The following is a 10,694-nucleotide window of genomic DNA, read 5'->3' on the forward strand; positions in this document are numbered from 1 at the left end:
ACTTTTTTGTTAAAAAATAAGAAAAAACACACACATCAGCCTAGGCCTAGACAGGGTCAGGATCAATATCACCTCCATGCCTCCTCCCACTGGGAAGATCTCCAGGTACAATAATACACATGGAGCTGTCATCTCCTATGATAACAATGTGTCCTTCTGGGGCACCTCCCCCCAAGGACCTGCCTGTGACCGTTTTACAATTTAACTTTCTTTAATAAGTAAAAGCCATGCACTTTAAAATAACGATGGCTAGGCACAGGGGCTCACGCCTGTAATCATCCCAGCACTTTGGAAAGCCGAGGTGGGCAGATCACCTGAGGCCAGGAGTTCGATACCAGCCTAGCCCATACGGTGAAACCCCATGTCTACTAAAAATATAAAACAATTAGCCAGCCTTGATGGTGTGTGCCTGTAATCCCAGCTACTCGGGAGGCTGAGGCAAGAGAATCGCTTGAACCCAGGAGGCAGAGGCTGCAGCAAGCCAAGATGGTGCCACTACACTCCAGCCTGGGCTACAGCGCAGGACTCCACCTCAAAATAAATAAATAAATAATATATAATAAATAATAAAATAATAAAAAGTGTAATGTAGTGCATACATGATCCAGTAACATAGTTTATTATTATCATTATCAAGCATTAAGTACTGTACATAAATGTGTATGCTATACTTTATTTAAAATTATAAAAATTGTTTGAAAAGTATAAAAACTGGCAGCACAGTAGGTTTGTTTACACTAGCATCATCACAAACACATAAGTAATGCATCATGCTTCAATGTCACGATCGCTATGACAGCATAGGCAATAAGAATTTTTCAGCCCCATTATAATCGTATAGGACCATCATTGTATATGGGGGTCCATCAACTGAAATGCCATTATGTGATGCATGACAGTCGCAGGCAGCTTCTTGCAGGGAGATGCCCCAGAAGGAGACATTGTTATCATAGGAGATGAGAGCTCCATGTATATTATTGTCCCTGGAGACCTTCCAGTGGGACGAGACGTGGAGGTGATATTGATGATCCTGACCCTGTTTAGGCCTAGGCTAATGTGTGTGTTTTTGTCTTATTTAATAATTACATCATTAAACCAAACAACAAAATGTTTCATATTGTTTATTATTTAATGAGAATAGTGAGATTGTGTATGCTTCATTATTGAAACGCTTGACAAAATATTTAGTAATGGAGCAAGTGGATGCTCTGGTTCCAGATACAGTTAATTTCAATAGTAGTTGGTATAATATCTTACATAGCTGGAAAAAATACATCACAAAAACTCAAAGCCAAATGGAAGGAATGCATAATTGGCTATACTTACTGAATTGTCATACTGAATGTTTAATTCCACATGTCAAACATGAAAAAAATACTTTAAAATTTTTCTAGAAAATTTTCATCTTCCTGATGTCTGTCATCTCCAAACTAATTAGAAAAAGGCACTATAGTGCACGCTTCAGCAGCACATACACTAAAATTGGAATGATACAGAGAAGATTAGCATGGCCCCTGCACAAGGATGACACACAAATTCGTGAAGCCTTCCATATTTTTAAACTGAGACACACAACACCTGGAAAATTGGGTAACCCCCACCCTAATACTGCACTTTACCAAGGGTCTTAGCAAACGGCACACCAGGAGATTATATCCCACGCCTGGCCCGGAGGGTCCCACGCCCACGGAGCCTCCCTCATTGCCAGCACAGCAGCCTGAGATCTAACTGCAAAGTGGCAGCGAGGCTGGGGGAGGGGCGCCCGCCATTGCTGAGGCTGAAGTGGGTAAACAAAGCCACCAGGAAGCTCAAATTGGGTGGAACCCACCACAGCTCAAGGAGGCCGGCCTGCCTTTGTAGACTCCTCCTCTGGGGACAGAGCATTGCTAAACAAAAAGCAGCAGAAACCTCAGCAGAGGTAAATGCCCCTGTCTGATAGCTTTGAAGAGAGCAGTGGATCTCCCGGCACAGAGGTTGAGATCTGAAAACAGACAGACTGCCTGCTCAGGTGGGTCCCTGAACCCTGAGTAGCCTAACTGGGAGATATCCCCTACCAGGTGCAGACTGACACCTCACACCTCACACGGCAGGGTACACCGCTGAGATGAAGCTTCCAGAGCAAGAATCAGACAGCAACACTCGCTGTTGAGCAATATTCTATCTTCTGCAGCCTCTGCTGCTGATACCCAGGCAAATAGGGTCTGGAGGGGACCTCAAGCAAACTCCAACAGACCTACAGCTGAGGGTCCTGACTGTTAGAAGGAAAACTAACAAACAGAAAGGACACCCACACCAAAACCCCATCAGCACATCACCATCATCAAAGACCACAGGTAGATAAAACCACAAAGGTGGGGATAAAGCAGTGCAGAAAAGCTGGAAATTCAAAAAATCAGAGTGCATCTCCCCCTCCAAAGGAACGCAGCTCATTGCCAGCAACAGAACAAAGCTGGACGGAGAATGACTTTGACGAGTTGAGAGAAGAAGGCTTCAGTCGATCAAACTTCTCAGAGCTAAAGGAGGAACGATGTAACCAGCGCGAAGAAACTAAAAACCTTGAAAAAAGAATGGATGAATGGATAACTAGAATAATCAATGCAGAGAAGACCTTAAAAGAACTGATAGAGATGAAAACCATAACACAAGAACTATGCGACAAATGCACCAGCTTCAGTAACCGACTCGATCAACTGGAAGAAAGAGTATCAGCGATTGAAGATCAAATGAATGAAATGAAGCGAGAAGAGAAGTGTGGAGAAAAAAGAAAAAAGGAATTAACAAAGTCTCCAAGAAATATGGGATTATGTGAAAAGACCAAATCTATGTCTGATTGGTGTGCCTGAAAGTGATGGGGAAAATGGAACCAAGCTGGGAAACACTCTGCAGGATATCATCCAGGAGAACTGCCCCAACCTAGTAAGGCAGGCCAACATTCAAATTCAGGAAATACAGAGAACGCCACAAAAATACTCCTTGAGAAGAGCAACTCCAAGACACATAATTGTCAGATTCACCAGAGTTGAAATGAAGGAAAAAATGTTAAGGGCAGCCAGAGAGAAAGGTCAGGTTACACACAAAGGGAAGCCCATCAGACTAACAGCAGATCTCTCGGCAGAAACTCTCCAAGCCAGAAGACAGTGGGGGCCAATATTCAACATTGTTAAAGAAAAGAATTTTTAACCCAGAATTTCATATCCAGCCAAACTAAGTTTCATAAATGAAGGAGAGCTTCTTTTCCGAGAGAACACCAAATGGCGGATGACGCCGGTGCAGCAGGGAGGCCCGGAGGCCCTGGTGGCCCTGGGATGGGGAACCGCGGTGGCTTCCGCGGAGGTTTCGGCAGTGGCATCCGGGGCTGGGGTCGCAGCCGTGGACGGGGCCGGGGCCAGGGCCGAGGCCGCGGAGCTCGCGGAGGCAAGGCCAAGGCTAAGGAGTGGATGCCCGTCACTAAGCTGGGCCGCTTGGTCAAGGACATGAAGATCAAGTCCCTGGAGGAGATCTACCTCTTCTCTTTGCCCATTAAGGAATCTGAGATCATTGACTTTTTCTTGGGGGCTTCTCTCAAAGACGAGGTTTTGAAGATTATGCCGGTGCAGAAGCAGACCCGTGCTGGCCAGCACACCAGGTTCAAGGCGTTTGTTGCTATCGGGGACTACAATGGCCACGTCGGCCTGGGTGTTAAGTGCTCCAAGGAGGTGGCCACTGCCATCCATGGGGCCATCATCCTGGCCAAACTCTCCATTGTCCCGGTGCACAGAGGCTACTGGGGGAACAAGATCGGCAAGCCCCACACTGTCCCTTGCAAGGTGACAGGCAGCTGCGGCTCTGTGCTGGTGCGCCTCATCCCTGCACCCAGGGGCACTGGCATCATCTCAGCGCCTGTGCCCAAGAAGCTGCTCATGATGGCTAGTATTGATGACTGCTACACCTCAGCCCAGGGCTGCACTGCCACCCTGGGCAACTTCGCCAAGACCACCTTTGATGCCATCTCTAAGACCTACAGCTACCTGACCCCTGACCTCTGGAAGGAGACTGTGTTTACCAAGTCTCCCTATCAGGAATTCACTGACCACCTTGTCAAGACCCACACCAGAGTCTCTGTGCAGCGGACCCAAGCTCCAGCTGTGGCTACAACATAGGGTTTTTATACAAGAAAAATAAAGTGAATTAAGCTTGTTACTAAAAAAAAAAAAAAAAAAAAAAAGAAGGAGAAATAAAGTCCTTTACAGACAAGCAAATGCTTAGAGATTTTGTCACCACCAGGCCTGCCCTACAAGAGATCCTGAAGGAAGCACTAAACATGGAAAGGAACAACAGGTACCAGCCATTGCAAAAACATGTCAAAATGTAAAGTTCATCGATGCTAGGAAGAAATTGCATCAATTAGTGAGCAAAATAACCAGCTAATATCATAATGACAGGATCAAGTTCACACATAACAATATTAACCTTAAATGTAAATGGACTAAATGGTCCAATTAAAAGACACAGACTGGCAAACCGGATAAAGAGTCAAGACCCATCAGTTTGCTGTATTCAGGAGACCCATCTCACATGCAGAGACACACATAGGCTCAAAATAAAGGGATGGAGGAAGATCTACCAAGCAAATGGAAAACAAAAAAAAGGCAGAGGTTGCAATCCCTAGTCTCTGATAAAACAGACTTTATACCCACAAAGATCAAAAGAGACAAAGAAGGCCATTACATAATGGTAAAGGGATCAATTCAGCAAGAAGATCTAACTATCCTAAATATATATGCACCCAATACAGGAGCACTCATATTCATAAAGCAAGTTCTCAGACACTTACAAAGAGACTTAGACTCCCATACAATAATAATGGGAGACTTTAACACCCCACTGTCAACATTAGACAGATCAACGAAACAGAAAGTTAACAAGGATATCTAGTAACTGAACTCAACTCTGCACCAAGTGGACCTAATCGTCATGTACAGAACTCTCCACCCCAAATCAACAGAATATACATTCTTCTCAGCACCACATCGCACTTATTCCAAAATTGACCACATAGTTGGAAGTAAAGCACTCCTCAGCAAATGTAAAAGAACAGAAATTATAACAAACTGTCTCTCAGACCACAGTGCAATCAAACTAGAACTCAGGACTAAGAAGCTCAATCAAAACCACTCAACTACATAGAAACTGAACAACCTGCTCCTGAATGACTACTGGGTACATAACAAAATGAAGGCAGAAATAAAGATGTTCTTTGAAATGAATGAGAACAAAGATACAACACACCAGAATCTCTGGGACACATTTAAAGCAGTGTGTAGAGGGAAATTTATAGCACTAAATGCCCACAAGAGAAAGCAGGAAAGATCTAAAATGGACACCCTAACATCACAATTAAAAGAACTAGAGAAGTAAGAGCAAACACTTTCAAAAGCTAGCAGAAGCCAAGAAATAACTAAGATCAGAGCAGAACTGAAGGAGATAGAGACACAAAAAACCCTCCAAAAAATCAATGAATCCAGGAGCTAATTTTTTGAAAAGATCTATAAAATTGATAGACCGCTAGCAAGACTAACAAAGAAGAAAAGAGAGAAGAATCAAATAGACGCAATAAAAAATGATAAAGGGGATATCACCACTGACTCCACAGAAATACAAACTACCATCAGAGAATACTATAAACACCTCTATGCAAATAAACTAGAAAGCCTAAAAGAAATGGATAATTTCTTGGACATTTACACTCTCCCAAGACTAAACCAAGAAGAAGTTGAATCCCTGAATAGACCAACAGCAGGCTCTGAAATTGAGGCAATAATTAATAGCCTACCAACCAAAAAAAGTCCAGGACCAGATGGATTCACAGTCGAATTCTACCAGAGGTACAAGGAGGAGTTGGTACCATTCCTTCTGAAACTATTCCAATCAATAGAAGAGGAGGGAATCCTCCCTAACTCATTTTACGAGGCCAACATCATCCTGATACCAAAGCCTGACAGAGATACAAAAAAAAAAAAAAGAGAGAGAGAATTTTAGACCAATATTCCTGATGAACATCGATGCAAAAATCCTCAATAAAATACTGGCAAACCAAATCCAGCAGCACATCAAAAAGCTTCTCCACCATGATCAAGTGGGCTTCATCCCTGGGATGCAAGGCTGGTTCAACATATGCAAATCAATAAATGTAATCCATCATATAAACAGAACCAAAGACAAAAACCACATGATTATCTCAATAGATGCAGAAAAGGCCTTCGACAAAATTCAACAGCTCTTCATGTTAAAAACTCTCCATAAACTAGGTATTGTTGGGACCTATCTCAAAATAAGAGCTCTTTATGACAAACCCACAGCCAATATCATACTGAATGGGCAAAAACTGGAAGCATTCCCTTTGAAAACTGGCACAAGACAGGGATGCCCTCTCTCACCACTCCTATTCAACATAGTGTTGGAAGTTCTGGCTAGGGCAATCAGGCAAGAGAAAGAAATAAAGTGTATTCAGTTAGGAAAAGAAGAAGTCAAATTGTCCCTGTTTGCAGTTGACATGATTGTATATTTAGAAAACCCCATTGTCTCAGCCCAAAATCTCCTTAAGCTGATAAGCAACTTCAGCAAAGTCTCAGGATACTAAATCAATGTGCAAAAATCACAAGCATTCTTATACACCAGTAACAGACAAACAGAGAGCCAAATCAGGAATGAACTCCATTCACAATTGCTTCAAAGAGAATAAAATACCTAGGAATCCAACTTACAAGGGATGTAAAGGACCTCTTCAAGGAGAACTACAAACCACTGCTCAGTGAAATAAAAGAGGACACAAACAAATGGAAGAATATACCATGCTCATGGATAGGAAGAATCAATATTGTGAAAATGGCCATACTGACCAAGGTAATTTATAGATTAAATGCCATCCCCGTTAAGCTACCAATGAGTTTCTTCACAGAATTGGAAAAAACTGCTTTAAAGTTCATATGGAACCAAAAAAGACCCTGCATTGCCAAGATAATCCTAAGCCAAAAGAGCAAAGCTGGAGGCATCACGCTACCTGACTTCAAACTATATTACAAGGCTACAGTAACCAAAAAAGCGTGGTACTGGTACCAACACAAGATATAGACCAATGGAACAGAATAGAGCCCTCAGAAATAATACCACACATCTACAGCCATCTGATCTTTGACAAACCTGATGAAAACAAGATATGGGGAAAGGATTCCCTATTTAATAAATGGTGCTGAGAAAATTGGCTAGCCATAAGTAGAAAGCTGAAACTGGATCCTTTCCTTACTCCTTATACGAAAATTAATTCAAGATGGATTAGAGACTGAAATGCTAGACCTACAACCATAAAAACCCTAGAAGAAAACCTAGGCAATACTATTCAGGACAGAGGCATGGGCAAGAACTTCATGTCTAAAACACCAAAAGCAACGGCAACAAAAGCCAAAATTGACAAATGGGATCTAATTAAACTAAAGAGCTTCTGCACAGCAAAAGAAACTACCATCAGAGTAAACAGGCAACCTACAGAATGGGAGAACATTTTTGCAATCTACTTATCTGACAAAGGGCTAATATCCAGAACCTATAAAGAACTCAATCAAATTTACAAGAAAAAAACAATCCCATCAAAAAGTGGGCAAAGGATGTGAACAGACACTTCTCAAAAGAAGATATTCATACAGCCAACAGACACATGAAAAAATGCTCATCACCACTCGCCATCAGAGAAATGCAAATCAAAACCACAATGAGATACCATCTCACACCAGTTAGAATGATGATCATTAAAAAATCAGGAAACAACAGGTGCTGGAGAGGATGTGGAGAAATAGGAACACTTTTACACTGTTGGTGGGAATGTAAACTAGTTCAACGCATTGTGGAAAACAGTGTGGCGATTCCTCAAGGATCTAGAACTAGAAATACCATTTAATCCAGCCATCTCATTACTGGGTATATACCCAAATGATTATAAGTCATGCTGCTATAAAGACACATGCACACGTATGTTTATTGCGGCACTATTCACAATAGCAAAGACTTGGAATCAACCCAAATGTCCATCAGTGACAGACTGGATTAAGAAAATGTGGCACATATACACCACGGAATACTATGTAGTCATAAAAAAGGATGAGTTCGTGTCCTTTGTAGGGACATGGATGCAGCTGGAAACCATCATTCTCAGCAAACTATCACAAGAACAGAAAACCAAATACGGCATGTTCTCACTCATAGGTGGGAACTGAACAATGAGAACACTTGGACACAGGAAGCAGAGCATCACACACCGGGTCCTACTGCGGGGAGGGGGTAGGGGGGAGAGATAGCATTAGGAGATATACCTAATGTAAATGACGAGTTAATGGGTGCAGCACACCAACATGGCACATGTATACATATGTAACAAACCTGCACATTGTGCACATGTACCCTAGAACTTAAAGTATAATAAAAAAGAAAAAAAAAAAAGAAAAAGCCACTATATTCATTTTTAACAAATGGGCTAAATACTTTCTGAAATTATTAATTTGAAAGATTAGTTCACAGGTTAGAAAATTTTGTTTCCAAGTTTAAGTGTGCAAATATGAGAATTTTTAATAGGTAAAAATCACTACATTAATTTTGGCCACAAAATTACATTATGATGAATGTATTTTTTCATTCTTAATTTTTAACTTTGTGTGTACATAGTATGTGTATATGTTTATGGAATACATGAGATATTTTGATACAGGGGATAGAAAATAGGGTATCAATCCCTTTAAGCATTTATCCTTTGTGTTATTATTTATCCTTTGTGTTATTATACTCTTTTAGTTATTTTAGAATGTACAACAAATATTATGACTATAGTCACCCTGTTGCTATCACATACTAGACCTCATTCATTCTTTCTATGCTTTTTGTACCCACTAACCATCTCCACCTCCCACCCACCCCTCCAACTACCATTCCCAGCCTCTGGTAACCATCCTTTTACTATCTCCATGAGTTGAATTATTTTAAATTTTACATACCACAAATAAGGAGAACATGTGATATTTGTCTTCCTGTGCTGGCTAATTTCATTTAACATAATGACCTCCAGTTCCATCCATGTTGTTGGGAATGACAGGATCTCATTCTTTCTTATGGCTGAATAGTTTTCTATTATGTATAAATACCACATTTGCTTTATCCAGTCATCTGTTAATGAACACTTAGGTTGCTTCCAAATCTTGGCTATTGTGAACAGAGCTGCAACAGACATGGGATCTTGGCTATTGTGAACAGAGCTGCAACAGACATGGGAGTGCAGATATCTTTTCAATATACTGATTTCCTTTCTTATAAGTATATAGCCAGCAGTGGGATTGCTGGATTGTGTCAAGCTCTATTTTTCGTTTTTTCAGGAACATTCAAACTGTTTTCCATAGTGATAGTACTAATTTACATTCCTAGTAACAGTGTACAACAGTTTCCTTTTCTCCACATCCTCACCAGCATTTGTTACTGACTGTTTTAGGTAAAAGTCATTTTAACAGAGGTGAAATGATACCTCATTACAGTTTTGATTTGCATTTCTCTGATGATCAATGACTGACCACCTTTTCACATGCCTATTTACTTTTTGTATGTCTTCTTTTGAGAAATGTCTGTTTAAATCTCTTGCCCATTTTTTAAATCAGTTAATTAGATTTTTTTCCTTTAGCATTGTTCAAGCTTCTTATATATTCTAGTTATTAATCCCTTGTCAGATGGGTAGTTTGCAAATATTTTCTCCCATTCTCCGGGTTGTCTCTTCACTTTGCTGATTATTTCCTTTGCTGTGCAGAAGCTTCTTAACTTGATGTGATCCCATTTGTCCAGTTTTGCTTTGGTTGCCTGTGCTTGTAGAGTTTTACTCAAGAAATCTTTGCGCAGACCAGTGTCCTGGACAGTTTCCCCAATATTGTCTTGTAGTAGTTCCATAGTTTGAGGTCTTAGATTTAAATCTTTAATCTATTTTTATTTCATTTTTGTATATGGTGAGAGAGAGGAATCAAGTTTTATTATTTTGCATATGGGTATCCAGTTTTCCCAACACCATTTATTGAAAAGACTATCTTTTCTCCAGTGTGTTTTTGGCACTTTTGTCAAAAATGAGTTCACTGTAGGTGAACTGTGTGTGGATTTGTTTCCGAGTTCTCAATTCTATTCCATTGATCAATGCATCTGTTTTTATCCAAAACCATGCTGTTTTGATTACCATATTCTGCAGTATAATTTAAAGTCAGGTAATGTGCTTCCTCCAGTTTTATCCTTTTTGTTTAGGATGGCTTTGGCTATCACATGCTAGATCTACTTAGCAGATCTAGTAGATATACTGGGCCTTTTGTGGTTGCATAGAAGTTTTAGGATTTTTGTTTTCTATTTCTACGAAGAATGTCATTGGTATTGGTATTTTGATAGGGATTGCATTGGATCTGTAGATTGCTTTAAGTAGCACGAACACTTTAATATAGATCCTTCCAATCCAGGAATATGGAATATCATTCCATTTTTTGGTATCCTCTTCAATTTTTTTCAACAGTATTTTATAATTTTTATCATAGAGATCTTTCACTTCTCTGGTTAAGTTAATTCCTTGGTATTTAATTTTATTTGTGGCTATTGTAATGGAATTATTTTCTTGATTTCTTTTTCAGATTGTTCACTGTTGTCATATAGAAACA

The 10,694-nt window shown here is 40.4% G+C and overlaps 1 non-coding gene and 1 pseudogene across 2 annotated transcripts; both read left to right on the plus strand.

The window, feature by feature from the left end:
* Positions 1-1,452: 1,452 nt before the first annotated feature.
* LOC112632333 lies at positions 1,453-1,559 on the plus strand. The gene has a single exon (XR_003121374.1). It is a non-coding gene; the product is annotated as a U6 spliceosomal RNA (small nuclear RNA).
* Positions 1,560-3,232: 1,673 nt separating this feature from the next.
* LOC112631612 lies at positions 3,233-4,176 on the plus strand (annotated as a pseudogene). The gene has a single exon (XR_003121159.1). The product of XR_003121159.1 is annotated as a 40S ribosomal protein S2 pseudogene (transcript).
* The last annotated feature ends 6,518 nt before the right edge of the window (positions 4,177-10,694 follow it).

Source organism: Theropithecus gelada, chromosome 9, assembly GCF_003255815.1.
Source record: "Theropithecus gelada isolate Dixy chromosome 9, Tgel_1.0, whole genome shotgun sequence".
Taxonomy (NCBI): Eukaryota; Metazoa; Chordata; class Mammalia; order Primates; family Cercopithecidae; genus Theropithecus; species Theropithecus gelada.